Below are 7801 nucleotides of genomic sequence, written 5' to 3' on the forward strand. Positions count from 1 at the left end.
TATAATAGAATATTAAATAATATAATAATACAAATGTGATTTAAAACATCATATTGAAAAGAAAGTATTCTTTTACTTGTTTAATAAGAACGACTACTATTTAGTATGTTATAAATGAATGAAGTGAATGTTTCATTTCAAGAAACAATAATATTTTGAGTACATTGATGAATATATGTTAATTTTATTTTATTTTGTCTCAATTCAGTTAACAATTTGATTTTGTAATTATGTCTTTCAAGTGATGATGACATGGTTTGAGGGATTTGTATGTGGTAGGAATTTAAAAGTTAGGTTAGAACTTTAACATTTTATTTGGTATTCACACTATAGAATTCCTCACTCGAACCATGATGAATAGTTTTAAATAGAAAAACATTAGATTCAGCACTCAAATATTTTTTTTAAAACTCAATTGAGTAAGAAACCAAATTAATCTTATCTTCTCTAAAAGTTTTGGTTCTTCAAAGTTCCTTGAAACACTTAGCAAACTAAATCATTTTTTTTTCCTCTAATAAAATATCATTCAAGTATTGATTTTTGTAGCTTTTACAAAAAAAAAAGTTAATGTTTATTATCTCCTTTCTTAAATGATTAATATGTTAGTTTAAGATAACAATGAAAGAATGATGTGTTGTAGTAATATTGTTGTATTAATTGGGATTACATCGTATGAGTATAAATTGAGTAATATGTTGATAGATTTAGATAAGAAATATTTGATACATAGGATGATATTTTAGGCAAGTTGTATTTTTTTTATTAGCAAGAAACAACTAAAATAAATTGGTCCACTTAAGAAGTGTCCAACCCTCATATAGAGTAAGAATGAACAAAAGTATATTTTCAACTACACAATTAAAATCATAAAGAGTTTATCTCCTACTGCCTTCCCCAACACTACCAACTAAAGAAGAATCATTAAATTGAATACATACATAATGATTCTAAACATCACTCAGAGAACGAAAAATTCACTAAGGGTATCTTTGAAACGATTCAAGACCAAACATTAACCTGTAATAGGAAAAAACTTCATAAAACAAGTTGTATTTTATGATACTAAATTTTAGATTCTATTAATAATTTTTAGTCAAATAATAACTAATTAATTTTTGTTCGTATGTATTAAGATATTAAGCGATAATAAATTTTTGCAATTTGTAGAGGTGAAATGTGAATATGAAAGAGTTTATGAATGTATTAAAAAATTTAGAATATTTAATTAAATAATGTGTGTATGCATAATTATGAGTTATGATTCATTGAATTACTTTTAAATTTGTTTTATGATTAACCATTTTTATAATCCTTCTTAATTAACATCTCCATGTTTATTATGTGTATGTATATCTACAGTAAAAAACAAGTTACAATAATTAGTAATATGATATTTCAGACTTCTAACGAACCACTAATAAATTAGTCTTCTAGATGCAACTAAATATTTTCTTAAACAAACCATATTATAAATACAAGTTGTGTCTGAATAAAAAAAAAATAACAAGAGTAGAGTTTTATCTGTGTTGTTAACGTAAAGAAATACAAAACAAAACCTGCACATACCTGGTCGTTACATATTCCAACAACAAGGGTAAAAACCTGCAAATCGATCCACACAAAGCATCCTTACTTTCAATTTGTCACATGAACACATCTTAGAATGATTCCAAACAAAATTAAAACTCTTGCAAGATCAAAACTCTGCACTGATCCACTGTTTGAGAGAAAGGTATCCAAAGTTATGAAGACTCAGAAAATATATTTGTTTTTTTCCTAACTGATCACTCAGATCTCAAGGAGAATGTAGTAGAATGGTAGATGAAGAGTTGAATCCCAAGAGTTAAACAATATTCTCAGATCTTCATCTTGAAGGAAGGAAAAAAAAAAAAAAAAAAGATTGGTTGGTTGGTTGCATCTGCTGCATGCATTCCATGGAAGAAGAGACCAATGGACAAGGAAAGAGACAGGCGTTTGAGTTGCCCAAGTTTTCTAGCAAGTGCATGTGTATTATTATACCAGGAGTGGTATAAAAATTATTATAATAGAATATTATAATAATAAAAAATAAAAAGAAAATTGATGAATGTTGGAAAGAGGAGGAGCATAAGGGAGAGAAGATAAAGAACACGCGCCGGGTGGATGTATGCATGGGGTGAGTGAGTGAATGAGGAGTGGGACCCGCAGGGAATGAAAAGGAGAAAGAGAAGCGCGTGAGTAGATGAAAAACACGACAAGAAGAAGAACAGGAAGAGGAACATAGAACAAGAAGTACCCAGATTGAGATTTGGATTGAATTGTGAGTAGTGTGACCTTTGCAGGGCTCGAGGCAGCCTAGTGTTAGTGTACCTCGTCATCTGTGTTACCTTTCCTTTTCTTTTCTCCACAACAACCACTCAACATTTATTTATTTATTTATTAAATATCTATTCTGCTCACTACTGTTGAACCTACTCTATCCTACTCTATCCTACCCTACCTACCCTACTCTTCTTTCCCTTAGCTTAGGTGGTTTCCACTACACACCCCACACCATTACCATAACTAACTCATCATTCTATTATTACTTTTAAACCTAACTATAAAATAAATCATTTTCTCATTTTTCTAATAATTATTTTTCTTTTCACTATCTTCTCTAACTTTATATTCAATTGGATATGTGCACATTTATACAAAAATATTTTTTTATTTTTTATTTTCTTTCATTTTTAATATCTTTGAACTGAACCAGCGGAGAAAGAAGTAATTAATATAAAAAATAGTAAGTTTGGATGAGATGATTTAGCAATGGGAATGAATGAGTCTCGGCAAACTTGAATACCTTTTCATTCACAGATTATGTGAATTTAAATATGTTGATTTGAATGAATAGGTAAGGAAAAAAGTTGAAAGTTGATTGTATTGTATAAATATATATCAATTAATTACATTTCATGATTTGATGTATTAGTCTAGGAGAAAGAAGTGGTTAAAGTATAATTGTTTGTGTACTTCTTTAACAATAATACTTGCCTATGCAACTGTGGAAACAAGTTTGATGAAAATAAATGGAATTAAAAGGTAAAGAATTTGTACTTTATAAATATATTTTAATTTAAAATATTAAACAATAATTTTTTATATTATTAGCAGTTCAATTGTTTCATAATTTTTGTTTTGAATTAATTTAAAAAAACTAGTTTATATTTCCTTTGAATTTAAAAATATCATAAAATTAATATAAAAATTAAATATAATAAAAAATTATGAAACATAAAACTGTCTTGGCACCATGCTTATAATAATAATATATATATATATTAAGAAAATAAAGTTAATAAATTTTTTAAATAAAATTATTCACAAACATATTAATCACTATATTTTTATTATCTAAAATCATTTTTCACAAATAGTCAAGTGTCTAACATTATCTCAATTTCCATATCACTCATTCCAAAAATTTCATTAACATCAAAGCATAGACATTTGATTATATTTCCAGAAGACTATTGTATTAAAATTATAAATCAAAAACCTGTAACGACTATGAATCCACAAGCCATGCACACAATAATGTCAAATTCAACCTCCTCCTATGACAAAATTAATTCATGACCTGAAAGACTATGTTTTATTTCACATCTCAAACATAATCATATGAACCTTTTTCAACTCTCAACACCTAGTACTTTTCATTTATATAATTCCACGATACTAGTAGAGTCCTTTTTTCATAGCACATCACAAATCAATACACTCTCCTAACAATCTAAACATGGTATTTCTTTTCTTGAAAAGTCTCGATCTTATATTCACATAATTACATGCTTCACATCTCATGATTTAACATCATACCATTTAATCACACCAAATCTTAGAAAGGAAACAAACCAAAATTTTATCCAAATTTTAAATAAACACATAAAACTACAAAAATTTTAATTAAATATATAATTAAAATTTACATATAAATTAATTAAAAACAATAAACAATAATGAACCATAGACACAAGCAAATCTTACAAATTTATTTATTTTTAAAATTTTATTTTAACTTGAACGAAAATGGGTCTCGCTTGAACCAAAATCACTTGAGAACACTCTCAACCTCATTTTCGATTGAGCAAAAATGGACCTAAGAGTACCATATTTTATCATATTTTTGTTTGAGCGATAATTTTCTCGCTTGAGCGAAGATAGAACTACAACTCACTATCTCAAGCCAGCTTGAGCAAGAAAGGTCTCCCCTCGCTTGAGTGAGATATGCATAAAGTTTTGCACAAAAACTGATTTATACATGTTATTACTACAACTTTTACATTATAACTTGTATTTTATAAAATCTATCATATCAAAATAGCAATTCATTTTGCTCAGAGTTGTACAAGTGCTATCACTAAGCTATTCTATCAACAAATATATTCACTATTTTTAAACCACTTTCAATAATCCATATTCAAACAACCAACATTTATAACTCTTTACACTTCAAATAAATCACAATACAATCTATAATACTTATTCTAATAAAAAAAACAACAACATATATTATACCCAATATACAAAATCAATCATTTCATAGTTTAATTTCAATCAAAACACTACTTTACTCAAAATCAAACACTCTTGCAAGAAAATTTGATATTGATGACTAGGTCACCCCACATATGTATCTTATAACCTAAGGTTCTATTGGAAATAAAACTAGTTTCCCTTATCCAAGAAGTAGATGTGTTCACAAAAAGTCTCAATCCTACAAAGCCCAATGGTAGTTTAACTTGTACCAGAAAGTCCTCATAAAAGATTTAACTATATCACCAGAACTCTAAACCAACCGAAACTAACCCTGAAGCTAAAAACATCAAATTGCAAAACATTTACCAAAAACAAACCTAAAAAGTTCAAAATAGACTAAAAAAGAATAAAATGAACTTACTTTAACCAAGATTATGATCGAACAGTTTTATAGTATTTGCTATCAAGAGTAATGACAAGTCAGTATGATGACAAATGAGTTAAGAAAGTTAGAGAAAAGACTGAGAAAAAAAATTTAGATAAATAATAATTTTTTAAAAATAAATCTTGAACAAACAAATATTTTTATTTATATATAATTTTTTTAATATTAAAATATCCTAATATCATTTAAAACCTATCGCTTTTATTCTAAAATTATTTTTTAGTCCTTCCAATAACAGTTATTAAAAGTTCAGTACTGAACTGAAGATAGTAGATTACTCTATCATTCAGAAAACGTACGTTGCTTTTAGGTAGAAAGTATAAATACTTACTCACTCTTTTCATTTAGTATTTAGTATTTTATCATCTATTATTTTCAACCGCAGTCCAACTCGTTCTGAAACTTGAAACTAATATTACTAATTAAAATATCTTTATTATAAGAGTCCTATCATTAACTTAAGATCTAGTATTATAAAATAAAATATTTTATTGAAAGACTTTGGGTTATAAAAAAAATTAAAATGTAAATTTTATAACACCTTTATATTTAAATAAAAAGTTATAAAAATGTTTTAAAAATAATGTATCACAATAAAAAAAAATAGATTAACACTTTATAGAATAATTTTTCATTAAAAAAAACATTAAATATAAACTAATTTTAAAGACAAAAAAAATTAATTATTATATTAAATAAATTAATTTTTATTTTAGAAATTACTTTTTTTTCTAAAATAGTTTATATTATTAATAAATAATTTTTAAATTGGTATTTAATTAACTATCAAGTTTTAGTTATATGGAATCTTAAAATTAGAATTAATAAAACTGCTAAATAGTTTACGTTAAAAATATAATAACCTAAAAAAAATATGATGTGGTGATTAAATTATAGTTTATATTTCTAAAGTATTAAATACTTATAATGTTTTGTTTAATATATGTGTTTCCTTTATACATATCTTAAGAACATATTAAGAAAAAATATTGGAGGAAGGGAAAGCAAAATCGTATAATGGTGTAGAAATATATTTTAGTTTAATAATATTACAAAAAAATTGTGCTATATATATGTTTCAACTATTTCCCCACGAGTTATTAAGAAACTAGGCTTGCCAAACTAACTGGGCCCATATTTTCCAATTAGTAAACGGGCCGAAGCCCGTTTGGCTCATACTTAAAAAACCTTAGTAATCTAATATCTTTAATTTTTTTTCTGATCATACTTCATAGTTTTTTGTTAAATTATAAATTAGTGATTAATTTAGAATTTAAATTAATTAATAATTAAAATAATATTAAATATAAATTTTTTAAAATTATTTTATAAACTTTTATTAATAATAGAAATTATTTTAGATTCTATTTTTTTTTAATTTATAAAGTAGTATCTAACCTAATTAATATAATAATTAATTACTTTTTATTTCTAAATTATTTTTTATTTAATACAAAATTATAATAATAAAAATGTAGCTATTACATTGAAATAAATAAATAACAGTCAATTTGAACAATTATAAAAAAACTTAAACAGCAAATAATGTGAAATACAATACAAAATTATGTATAATATGATAATCTATTTATTTCAAACCAAAATATCTTAAATATAAATATATACACAATTCCTTTTACTTAAGATTTTTCAATCATCAAATGTACGTTCATATGATCAATTACATTTAGAAACTTCGTAATATTGTCTTTAATATCACTTTTACCCACATCTCTATTTGCTTACATATACAATTACAAAATATTATAAACAAAAATTGGAAGCCAACAATTTAAAACACTTGATATCGATTAATTAACAATGATAATCAAATACATAGATTTCCTATCAAATAAATAATTATTAATTAAATACTTAAAATTTAGGTAATTTGTAGATGTTTATATTAAGTTGGAACTCAAAAATTGACATATATTATATTTATTTGGTTTACTAGAAGAATTATATTTCCAAAATATTAATTTTATATGACAATTCTTGTATAATAGGATATTTAGTCACACATCTATTAAGCGATGTGACTTATTATTTTAATGATTTTAAGCTAATTGAGTAATTTTTTTCACAATAAAAGATAAGTTATATGACTTCATCCTCACTCAAACTATAATCATACTTTAAGAGAAGAAACACATAGTTTGAACGATATTTGTATGCTTGAAAAGAAAAAGAACATAATTCAATTTTTGTTAACACTATATTCTTTGAGTGATATATGGAGATATCAATGCATCAATAAATAGTTTCAAATGATAAAAAAACTTAATTTTTTTCATTTCCAACTATTTTGATATCAATTTTACACAAAATCAAACCTATATTAATCCAATTTATTTTCAGATCTCAAAATGATTTAAAGGAACTCCCATTTTCATATGATAAAATTGTTAATATCATCTGCTTACAATGATATCTTTTATAACTTTCTAAAATGCAAGAAATCCAATTACGCATAGAAGTTCAAAAACTAAAAACATATTCAACATTATCTTATATTGAAGTATTTATATAATTTATCGTTATAAAAAGTATATTTAATAAAAGTAATTAACTATATCTCGAATTTAAAAATAACATGCAAATCAATATAGTCTTAAAAAAAATAGCTTCTCACATTATAACATTCAATCAATGTATAACATGATAATCTTAAATGTCATTTTGAACAGTTTTCTATTGTTCATTCTAATCACAAACAAAATTTGGTATGGAACAGGTTATATATAATAGTAATTTGGGGTAGTTGGAATCACATGAATAGAACCATTTTTAAACAAGAGAAGGTGGATGCGAAATAAGTTATTTATTCGATCAAACTAAAGACTTAAACTTGGT

At 24.7% G+C, this 7801-nt stretch overlaps 1 long non-coding RNA gene across 1 annotated transcript; it reads right to left on the reverse strand.

Annotated features, from left to right (window-relative positions):
- Nucleotides 1-825: 825 nt before the first annotated feature.
- Nucleotides 826-1702, reverse strand: LOC137827197 (uncharacterized). Its single transcript, XR_011083680.1, has 2 exons — nucleotides 1567-1702; nucleotides 826-1017 (listed from the first exon to the last, which is right to left on the reverse strand). It is a non-coding gene; the product is annotated as an uncharacterized lncRNA (long non-coding RNA).
- Between the last annotated feature and the right edge of the window lie 6099 nt (nucleotides 1703-7801).

This window comes from Phaseolus vulgaris, chromosome 8 (assembly GCF_000499845.2).
Source record: "Phaseolus vulgaris cultivar G19833 chromosome 8, P. vulgaris v2.0, whole genome shotgun sequence".
Lineage (NCBI taxonomy): Eukaryota > Viridiplantae > Streptophyta > Magnoliopsida > Fabales > Fabaceae > Phaseolus > Phaseolus vulgaris.